Source organism: Macrosteles quadrilineatus, unplaced genomic scaffold (assembly GCF_028750875.1).
Source record: "Macrosteles quadrilineatus isolate MER2022 unplaced genomic scaffold, UCM_ALF_1.0 Scaffold_4__1_contigs__length_99947679, whole genome shotgun sequence".
Classification (NCBI taxonomy): Eukaryota; Metazoa; Arthropoda; class Insecta; order Hemiptera; family Cicadellidae; genus Macrosteles; species Macrosteles quadrilineatus.
This window is the reverse complement of record NW_026542597.1, coordinates 17,364,930-17,377,107: the sequence shown is the minus strand read 5'-3', so window position 1 is coordinate 17,377,107 and position 12,178 is coordinate 17,364,930.

The following is a 12,178-nucleotide window of genomic DNA, read 5'->3' as shown; positions in this document are numbered from 1 at the left end:
CCAACGAAAAGAAGAGTGATATAATTTCGAAACCCCTTAATAATTGTACATTTAAAATACAGCAATACAATTATTATTATCAATTATCAATTACAACATATAATTAAAGCTCCATATAAAGAATTGTGTCAGTAAAAAGGTCAGGATGGGTTTATTCGCCAAATCAATAAAACACGCAGTTAGCGTAATCTGTATTGCTTTCATTTAACAATATAGTAAGTGTACTATTCCTCCTGTAGTTGTCCGATTGCACCTATGGTCAGGGATTAGTACCTACGATTGCACCGACAGCCCTTTTTTGGGGTACCCGTTAATACTAATGTTTGCATACTTTTAATCTTTAAGTACGGTATTTAAATTATCCAACGCGGTAAAACTTTGTTTATTTGTTAAATAACAAACATTGTCAAGGTTGATTATACATTGCATGAAAAATACATAGAACCTAAATTGCTTCTCGCCAAATACACACCAAGCTTATACACATGTCTGGAAATTCTGCGTCAGCGAACTATAGCCATAGATGAACTAATATTAAAATTAGTACCTATCCTTATTAAAATTGAAGGCCTTTTGGTTGAATAAGGCCTTCATCAGGGAATTTTGGGTAAGTCACAGACTCCACATACAGGCGTACGTAAACAGAGAGCTTCTTTCTAATTTTTCTTCTGGTCCAAGAACTATAAGTTGAATGGCCTTTGTGAAAAACGCGTAATATATGAATATAATTTGAGTAAAACTTAAGTGTTAAATAGTCGATGGTGTTACGTTAATTCAACTTTACAACTATCCTACCATATAATGTATACCATATACGAGAGAGGTCGTTCAGTGGCCAAAAACTCGACCAAAATAATCTATAAGGTACAGAGTTCTATATTTCCACCCGCACTGTAAATAAAACATTCGATTGGAATTTCTTCCATTTGTTTTGATTTTCTGATTATATTTCGTTGTTATTTCGTCACCAGCACGGCAAACCATATTATGGCCCATATGCAGTTTTTTACTTTACCTAACCCGCCATGTTAAACTTCCCTATCCCAAGCGTGATGTATACAACTTCCTTACTTCTCGAGTGATGTAAAGTTGAAAAAAACTCACTCGGTGATGTAATGAAACCCATTTAAATAACATTGAGAGCTTAACTTAAAAAATATACCTCTATGGAGGCATCGACGTTCAACGCTAAAAACCAGCTGTGCGCTTGAATGTTATTGTTATGCTTTAAAGTATTTTCCTAACCTTGCTTTTGTTTGTAAAAGAACGTTACTGTTAGACGATGAGTGAAATGGATAATGAAAAATATTGTACGTAACCCCATGTATATTGTCGGGTCAGGTAAAATCTTGTACGTTACACGTTACGCAAGAGCGTGTTTACATCTCTTAGGTGAATTATGCAACTCGCTTCCGCTCGTTGCACAACAGACACCTGCGTGATGTAAAAACGCTCTTACTACACTTGTAAGGTAAATAGCTATTACTTAATTTACAATCTGTTCAAGTTGAACAATAATACAAAGAGCAAATGATATAAATAATCTTACTAAATATTATAAACTAGCTGTTTGCCCGTTCTACGTACGGGAATCTTTGAAACCTTATATTCAGAACAGGAGTTGGTTTGCATATTTAGTGTGCATTTTTTTCAGATATGCTGGCAAAACTATTACTGTATAGGAATACCTTTAAACCTTCGCAAATACAATATCTGACAGTTTCAAAGCCAAAACGAATGCTTCGCAATTAAATGTCACCCGATCGTGTTAGTCCATATAAATCATAAATCATAAATCTTTATTGGTCATTAAATAACATATGTTACAATAGACCTCGTTAACAAAAAAAGGGCCATAGATTCTAGATAGTATAACATGGTCTATAACATGGAATCTTCACTAAACTTAAATATAACAAAGACAACAAGAAAATATATATAGAAAATATATATCTAATGACAAAAGGAATTGCTTTATAGATCTATGAGGCATAGCCCTAAGGTAGGCCTGTAATTGAAAGTTACTTTTGACACTGGCTAAAAGTAGTTAAAATACTACCTCAACCTCACTACTGCACACTTTACTTTACTTTTTAAAAAGAGAAAGAGGTTGGCGGCCTCTTTTAACCTTGCATTTGCTCGTCCACATAGACTAACCGCCCGTGCTTGGAACGTTTACAGCAAAGCAAGGTAGTACAGTACAAAGGTGGACTGTACTGATAAATTTTAGTGGCAGTGACCAGGATCTGAACCCGAACCTACGACATCGCTGCCTTGGGCCCGAAGTCAGCGACGCTACCGACTGAGCCACCGACTCACTTTATTCGGGTTGAAATTTTCTTGTCTTTTCCACGAAACACTGAGAAATAAGGACATTAATGCGTTACCAATAGACACACACAAATACAAAATTGAATTAGGGGATTTGCTACGCTTTAACCAAAGCAAATTACAAACAAAATAATTATTTGAAATGTTTGATAGTGTCATCAAATTTTATGATAATCGTCTTTAGGCCTAATCAAACTGTAAAATTGGTGTGTAAATCCGTTGGCAAATATATAAATAAGTAAATAAATACACAGTCCACAAAACATTGATACGTTAAATTCATGATGGTTTGCTAAAACAAATCTTTCACTAGTGTTTTATCATTTTCATAGCATAAACTAACATTTTGGGGTCCAGACAGAAAATGCAAAAATTATACAGTAAGACATCAATTAAATTTAATAAGAAATAAGGTGCAGCACAAACGATAACTATAGTTGAAAATAGTGATGTGTTTGTACGTAAAAATGATTCTTAATGCTACCACCGGTTCTAAGGAAAAGTAGCAGTACAAAAACCAACGTTTACATTTAAGAAAAGAACTATAGGCTAGTACTTACAACCAATTCAAACTGTCCTTCTAATCAAACTGTATTATAGGTGGTAATCCGTTGGCAAATAAATAAATACACAGGCCACAAAACATGTAACATGTAACGTTAACAATGTAAAGCTTTAACTCACTATGGTTTGCTCACTCTGTTCACTTAATATGGTGCAGTACCAAAGTTATTAATATGAATTTTTTTTTAGTTTTCGAAAATCAAAGTTATTTTCCATTAATAGCATTATTTGTAAGCAACTTTTAATGTTAACATATTAATGACAGTTTGAAGAAACCACCTTTATCCAAACAAAGGTTTCTCATTTAAAAGATTATGTAATCTCCAAACGATAATCGGTACATATATCTAGCAAATATTCGGAGGAAATGTGACAAAAAACGCACAAATCTGGGGGTTTGGACGTTTGTAGTTTTACTTCTTCAGTAGGAAAAGTACCGATATCGTTGTCGAAATGTAAGTACCGTAAGTAGAAACCAAAGTGACACATTGGAAAAGCGAGTTTAGCTACGACCACAGCGAAATCAGAAAGATCTTCCAAGATCGCAGCAACATCTACGATCACCCACTGCAGTTGTGATTTTTTTACTTTGCACTTTACACAACTGTCCTTGAAGCACCGTCAATGAGTGGAAACCTTTTTTGTAAGCTTTGGTACGATGATTATAATGACGGTAGGACGATGACGGTAATGGATTGGCTAAGGCTAAATAATGATTTTAAATTCAATTCAGCGAGACTACGCCCCTGATTTCAACTTTCCTCCCGCAGCATGGCTACACTGCTAGGTAAATGCAGTGATGTAGTCAGTATGTTGGAACGAAATTTCCCGTTCGAGCCCGGCTTCCAATGCGATGACAAAACGCTGACTGTTTTGATTATAATTGGAAGTCCGGCTCAAATTATGGGGAAGATTTAACTAACTATACTTGTAAAGATAGAAGTTTAAAAAAACTATACACATTTAGTGGTCAGTGAAGCTGAAGCACATTCTAACTTTAATTATCAATTATCGATGATCAATTATTTAAGACGAGGAAGTCGCTGTGCGTATTTTAATTTAACCGAAATATGAGTGTAGGAAGTGGCGCGATCTCGTAGTCTTGTCAATGACTAAAATGCCGACTTGTTCATGTACCTCCATATTTTACTAAGAATTAAGTGGATGCACTGTTTTATGTCATAACTTAAACTCTTTTTTTAACTTTATTTTATTTTACAATCTGTTCAGTACAACTGTGAACAATTAGTAAAATGCATAATATAAGTAAATCTTTTGACCAAGAATCTCCCCAGTGAAAAATCTTGGGAAAATAAATAGTCATATCATGTAACTAACTTTATTTACCTTTTTTCAAAACATAGAATAACGAAAAAACATATGATTATAATTAACAGAATTTAACAGGTGTTATGGAATAAACTGTTCTCACAACAGTTCCTAAAGAGACAGCTGTTGATTAATAGCCCATACAGCCAATGGCAACTATGGGACCCACCGTTTATAGTGGAATCCACATTTTTCAGTAACTATCCGTCGTTTTAACAACTATACTAGGTGGCGTTCGCAGATGCATCCACAAAATTGAGCGGAGTCATCAAGGGTTTATTTTATATTGCTTTGTCATACTGCAGTAGAAACAGTCGTCATTGATGCATGCGTTGCGGGTCTAAAGTAGCATTTTTACTCTTTAGGGGATAAAATTCGTTTTTTAGCCTCTATGGAGTAAAACTCAGCTGTTGTCAACTCAGTTGTAAATTTCTATTGTAAACGATTGAATACGTATCGAAATATGTAACGATTCGTGCTTCATATCATTTTAACCTGCAGTCTACAGTCTCTTTCCATAGCATTTCAGCATTGCAAATACATTAATCCATTCCCACACTCAACACTGCCCACCTTTACTACTTCCTTCAACCCCCCCTACGTCGTGGACCTGTTTCCCTCTCTTCCCATAGCATTTTAGGATTGCAGATACATTAATGTAATTGCCAAAGACAGTTCCCACACTCTGCACTGCAAGCCTTACTACTTCCTTCACCATTTCCTACGTCATAGACCTGTTTCCTTCCCTTAAAATAGCATTGAAGTATTAGATACATTAATCTAACTGCCACAGATGGTTCTCACAATATGTTCATACTTTACTAGTTCCTAAGCCACTTCCTACATCGTGGACCTATTTTCATCACTTTCCATAGCATTTTAGTATTTTAGATACGTTAATCTAAGTACCTGGAGACCGAGCTTTGCTCGGGGAAAATCATTCCCCCACTCTGCGATGCCAGCCTTTACTACTTCCTTCACCATTTCCTACGTCATTGTTTCCCTCCCTTCTCATAGCATTTAAGCGTTAGAGATTCATTAATCTAACTGACACAAACGGTTCCTACACTCTGCGATGCTAAACTTTACTACTTCCTACGTTGTGGACATGTTGTCATCTCTTTCCATTGCATTTTAGTATTTTAAATACATTAATCTAATTGCTAACAACATTTCCCACACTCCGCACTGCTAGCATTTACTAATTCCTATGTCTTGGACATCTTTCCATCCCATCTCATAGCATTTCAGTATTTCACTTTCAGATACGGTACAGAAATCGAACTGTTACAATTGGTTTCCAGTTCCCAGACTCCACAGTGCTCGCCTTTACTACTTCATTCACCTCTTCCTACGTCGCGGACCTGTTTCCCTCCCTTCCCATTGCATTTTAAGATTGCAGATACCTTAATCTAATCCTTATAAACAGTTCCCACACTCCGGACTGCTCGCCTTGACTACTTCCTTTACCACTTCCTACGTTTCGGACCTGTTTTCCTACCTTCCCATAGCATTTTAAGATTGTAGATACCTTAATCTAGTCGTCGTTAACAGTTCCCACACTCCGGACTACTCGCCTTTACTACTTCCTTCGCCACTTCCTACGCCGCGAACCTATTTCCCTCCCTTCCCATAGCATTTTAAGATTGTGGATACCTTTTTCTAATCGTCATAAACAGTTCCCACCTTCCGGGCCGCTCACCTTTACTGCTTCCATCACGACTTCCTACGTCACGGACCTGTTTCCCTCCCTTCCCATAGCATTTTAGGATAACAGATACCTTAATCTAATCGTCATAAACAGTTCCCACACTCCGGACTACTCACCTTTACTACTTCCTTCACCGCTTCCTTCGTCACGGACCATGTTTCCCTCCCAGCCCATAGCATTTTAGGATAACAGATACCTTAATCTAATCGTCATTAATAGTTCCCACACTCCGGACTACTCGCCTTTACTACTTCCTTCACCACTTCCTACGCCGCGGACCTGTTTTCCTCCCTTCCCATAGCATTTTAGGATTGTAGATACCTTAATCCAATCGTCATAAACATTTCCCACACTCCGGACTTCTTACCTTTACTACTTCCTTCACCATTTCCTACGTCGCGGACCTGTTTCCCTCCCTTCCCATAGCATTTTAGGATTGTAGATACCTTAATCTAATCGTCATAAACAGTTACCACACTCCGGACTAATATTTACCACAAAACTAATAACAACAATTAAACGAAATAATCTGCTTGGAATAATTCAGTAAGGCCGCCAGAAATTATGCGAATCGGTGTATTGTTAATCAACGCTTAATGGTATTCATCGGACTCCTTTTCTTTTGTACTGTCTTTTGTAAATAGGCCATATGTGCATGCGCAAGCTGAGGTGCCCGTGGGTACAGAACGTCACGTTATGTCTTAAAATGTAAACAAAATAACAATAATGGCAGAATGTTTTCTCATAAGGCCCATGTTAAATTTTCAAAAGTTTGTACTCATATTATGGCGAAAATAGATTTTTCCTGGCTATACCACTGGTCTAGAACTTATTTTTGACACAGAACTTAGTTATTCCGTAAATATAAACGTTTTTGTTAGAGCCGATTCCCAGATCGAGTTGACAAGTATTCAAACTTTACTCGTATTATATATAGGATTGCCACAACCATTGCCCACACTCCACACTGCTAGCCTTTACTACTTCTTTCACCATTTTCTATGTCATGGGCATGCTTCCATCCCTTCTCATATCATTTCAGCATTGCAGATACATTAATCTAACTGCTACAAACGGTTTCCAGTTCCCAAACTCCACATTGCTCACCTTACTACTTCCTTCACCTCTTCTAACGTCGCAGATCTGTTTCCCTCTCTTCCCATAGAATTTTAAGATTGTAGATACCAAGATACCATAATCTAATCGTCGTAAAAAGTTCCCACACTCCGAAAAACTCGCCTTTACTACTTCCTTCATCTCTTCCTACGTCACGGACCTGTTTACCTCACTTCCCTTAGCATTATTGGATTGCAAATACCTTAATCTAATCGTCATACACAGTTCCCACACTCCGAAAAACTTTTCTTTACTGCTTCCTTCATTACTTCCTACGTCACGGACCTGTTTACCTCCCTTCTCTTACCATTATTGGAATGCAAATACCTTAATCTATTGGTCATAAACCGATCCCACACTCCGGACAACTCGCCTGTACTACTTCCTTCACCACTTCCTACGTCACGGACCTGTTTCCCTCCCTTCCATAGCATTTTAGGATTGCAGATACCTCAATCTAATCGTCATAAACAGTTCCCACACTCCAAAAATCTTTTCTTTACTGCTTTCTTCATTACTTCCTACGTCACGGGCCTGTTTACCTCCCTTCTCTTAGCATTATTGGAATGCAAATACCTTAATCTATTGATCATAAACAGTTCCCACACTCCGGACAGCTCGCCTTGACTACTTCCTTCACCACTTCGAACATCGCGGACCTGTTTTCCTCCCGTCCCATAGCATTTTAGGATTTTAGATACCTTAATCTAATAGTCATAAACAGTTTCCACACTCCGGACAGCTCGCCTTGACTATTTCCTTCACCACTTCCTACTTCGCGAACCTGTTTCCTCTTCCCTTCCCATAGAATTTTAGGAATGCAGATACCTTAATCGAATCGTCATAAACAGCTCCCACACTCCGGGCAGCTCGTCTTGACTACTCCCTTCACCACTTCCTACGTAACGGACCCGTTTTCCTCCCTTCCCATAGAATTTTAGGAATGCAGATACCTACCTAAATCTTATCGTCTTAAACAGTTTCCACGCTCCAGACAGCTCACCTTTACTACTTCCTTCACCACTTCCTACGTCACGGACCTCAAGCTAGTGTCGTCATTTGATTATATTTATGATCCATACCACCGTTTATGTTCTAATATCTGTGGAATAATGCTATCAGCTATTTATGTATTTACTGCATTCAAAAGTCAACAGCTGATCATATGTCTTTGTTTATGTGTCAAAAACTGCTTCCATAAGGATTACATTGAAACTTTGAGACCCAGTGGGGCGGATTCCTGAGAGACTTTTTTAACGCCATATAGATGTTGGCACTCACCGATATGGTCTTTATCACCATGCAAAATTTGAAAACGATTGATTCAGCCGTTTAGGAGGAGTTTGCGTATTACGAAATGCATAAAAGTCGACGTATAAGAGCTTCGCTCGCTTCGCTCAATAATTATCAAATGTGGTGACCCCATGTTGCACGAAATAAAATATGCATGTATTTTATTATTTTGTTGTTTATTTGGGCAATATAAAAGGTAATTATACCACGATATTATAGTCAATATAGGCTTAACATACGTATTTATAAATTTAAATAATTTTATCGTTGACATATATATAAATGACTGGCGGGTCATTTTCTGTCAAACATGGTAAAACTATGCAGTAGTCTAGGTGGTAGAAAGAAAAAAATTTGTTGTTACACAAAATGTAATACTGTACTATGCAGCAAAATGCGCTTAACCGGTATTACAACTTTTGCAACACTTGCTGCAATGAACATAATATATGGATCCATATCAAATGGGGCCTAACATCAGGGATGGATTTGTACAACTACTGTATGTACTTTCATGTCCAAGAATTGGTAAACGTTTCTGGTTAACGTTCTAATCTAACGTAATCTCTTATATTTCTAAAACACTTTTGAATGAAACTTAATGTTTCATGCATATTTGTTAGGTTTATTATGGGTTAAACCAATCAAATCTATAATTTATTCGAGTATTTATAATAGAGCGTTAATGGAGTTGTGAAACTTGTAGCATTAATAAAATCGTACTATTTTAGCTTGTAGCATATGTTCCCTATTTCCGATTTTGCCAGCTCTATACTTCCTTGCACTTTCTTAATTTTATTTTTATTTTTATTTAAATTTGCTAGGTATTTTTCATAGTGTTAACGTTATCCGCTGTGGCTTCCTGGTAAAATTATTTTTCTCCTCCTTTTGTAAATGCAACTTGTCTATGTAACAATGTTTCGACTATAGAATATGGATGGACTGATGTACTCGTTCCTAACGCACAGGCTTTGCATATGTGGGGATCTTCCATTATTTTTAAGAATTATTGTAATTTCTGTAACCATTTAATTTTTATGGATTAAATGATATTTGATTTGATTTTATTTTGATTTGTAATACAAGGAGGCAAGCTTTGATAAATTGAAGACTGTTCTGAGCAAACGGATTCACTAATTATTATTAAATAAACTACTTAGCCATGAGAAATACCACTAAATATCAATGGATATATTTTGATAAACACATTAGCTATGTAAATGAATTTAATAGAGTTTTCCATTTTACCATACCATACCCTTTGCCAAAAATGGCTGCTCTGAGTTCTCAATGTGGTTTCTTTAAAAGATATTGTAAAAAACATTTTGGTGACTGTTCCAAATAGGTAATACGCTATTACCATATGCGAAAAATCTCTCATGGTCTCATGGCAAAAATAATCCGATCTTGATGAAATTTGTACAAACGTGTCGTGAAAACCTACAACGAATGAGTCCGCGAACCAACACATTTGGAATACGTGAATGTGAACGGGAGTTTATGGAGGTAATAAGAATAAGAGATAAAGATTTTTACATGAGCATAATGAGTGAATTTCCAAACAAAATGTAAAATGTTAACCAAATGTAAATAGCTTATGGCATGCAGGATAAGGAATTTTGTATATATTAGCGAATTTCCCTATAGGGAAGTAGCTATTACCTTAGGTCTCATGGTAAGACCTAGGCCCGGGACCGATCTACTTTTTCATTTTGATTACCCCAGAGGCCAAAAACACCATTATTATACTGTATTATAGTGTACCTATTACTGTATTACTATATACCTATAGACTGGGACGGGTGGCAACTACGCACTATCCGCAGTACTATCCTGATAATTAGACCAATTCGTATATACCAAGGAAAAAAGTGGTTCGGATTCCACTATAAATCTGTAGGTCCCTTAGTCGCCATTAGCTGTTTAGGCTATTAATTAACAGCTGTGTCTAAGGAATATGTCGACCTTAGTCACTAACAAGACTACAAGATCGCGCCACTCATCATACACTCATCTCCGATCTCCATTCATACTTGGCTTAAAATACCTTCGTAGTTTGGTCGCCATTTCAAAGAAAAGTATAAAGAAAGTATATGTAAAAGTGGTTTATTCAAAGTTTCAATATTATATTTAACAAGCTTCGATGGAATGTCATCCCATCCGGCAGCTTAATTGCCTCTTTATAGTTCTCACAACATCGCAGAGTTCTCGCTGACATGTCTCGGGGAGAAAACCTTATCTGTGGCGTAAATGGCGTCACGACCTCGGCTGGCCCGTCCGTCTTAATTGTACTCGCAAGTTGCGCGCCAACTGAGGCAAAGTAGTTATTGAAATTTTTGCTGACAATTTTTATTGTGTCAGGTCACAGAAAACAGCTGTAGCAGAGTCACCGTGCGCGCAGAAACCCTCAACTGGGACATTTTCCTTTCTACTTGGGCGGCCCGCGACCTCATTCACAATGTTCCAGAACTTTCTTGAGTCACCGTTAGCTTAATAAATTTTAGTGTTATATAACCTGTATTTAGCTTTCTTTATCAATTATATTAATATGTTCCGGTATCTAGTAAACCTTGTCCGCAATGCGTGGTGAAAGGATGATGTCGGAGCTGCTTACTTAACTTATCTCGATAGCGTACCGGTATTGACTTTAGGAGCCCATTTTTAGTTATCCATGGTTTTAGTTTAGAGGCTTTGGCTGATTTATTTTCAATAATTGTATATTTATCTAAAATTTGCCCTAAAATCTTATTAAACATTTCTGAAACTTCGTCCACGTCTACCGAATTTAATTCCTATTGTTCCAATTGGATGAATTTAGTTCCACGCCAATGCTTTGCCAATTGATTGTCTTTGAAGTACAATTTTTTATTTCTATATTTTTCGACCTGGTGCTTTGCAATTCCAGATAGGTTTTAAAATGATCTGTTATTTCTGTCCCCAACACAGCCGAGGAAGCTGTGAAAGATGGTGGCAAAGTTATGAAAAAATGGTCAATGCATGTCTTACTAGCAGGACGTGTTACTTTATCAATGCAAGCAATGAATCCTAAGTCGGACAGGATATCGAGGTACCGCTCTTCTTGTGAGTTAAAATTAGTTTGAATGATATCGCAATTCAAATCCCCTGCGTAGACATTTATCTGAGAACTTATTGTGTTAAGTTCTAAAAATTATTTCAAGTTGTCGTTAAAAAATCTGTAAAGATGTATTCGGACTACGGTATACACAAAGCAGGTTACATGTAGCTCCGGCCCAGTCGAAGGTCAAGGACGAGCTCGTAGCCATGCCAGCGAGCAGCAGCTGATTGCAGGACACTGATAACGAGTCATCGATGTAGACAACGATACCGTCACTTTGATTCAGATTGTTATAGGTTCTGAAAGTATTATAACCATGCATAAGATCACCCTGATGATTCAACCATGCTTCCGTTAGAATAATACAATTAAATCTACATTTAATACCTTGTAATAAAACTAGAAATTCGTCAATGTTTTTACCATACCGGTAACTTCTTATGTTTTGGTGTAATATTTTAAAATCATATATAGCATTACAGTTGTTTGGTTTAAATTATAAGAGTTGAAACAATCAACGTTACCGGTAGTAATTACATTGCAATGTATGAAGGGGTTGGTTGCTTCGTCCATCAAAGCTAATTTATTTACTAAATTTAATGGGTTATTACCGTCCGACTAGCTTAAATTGTGTATTTAGTGTCAAAACATCAGCGTTAAGAGGAATTTAAACAATCTGTGTTTAGAGCGACATATAAGAGAGTGTGCCATGAGACATTAATCATCAATTATAACATAGTAAAAAATGAGAATCGAAA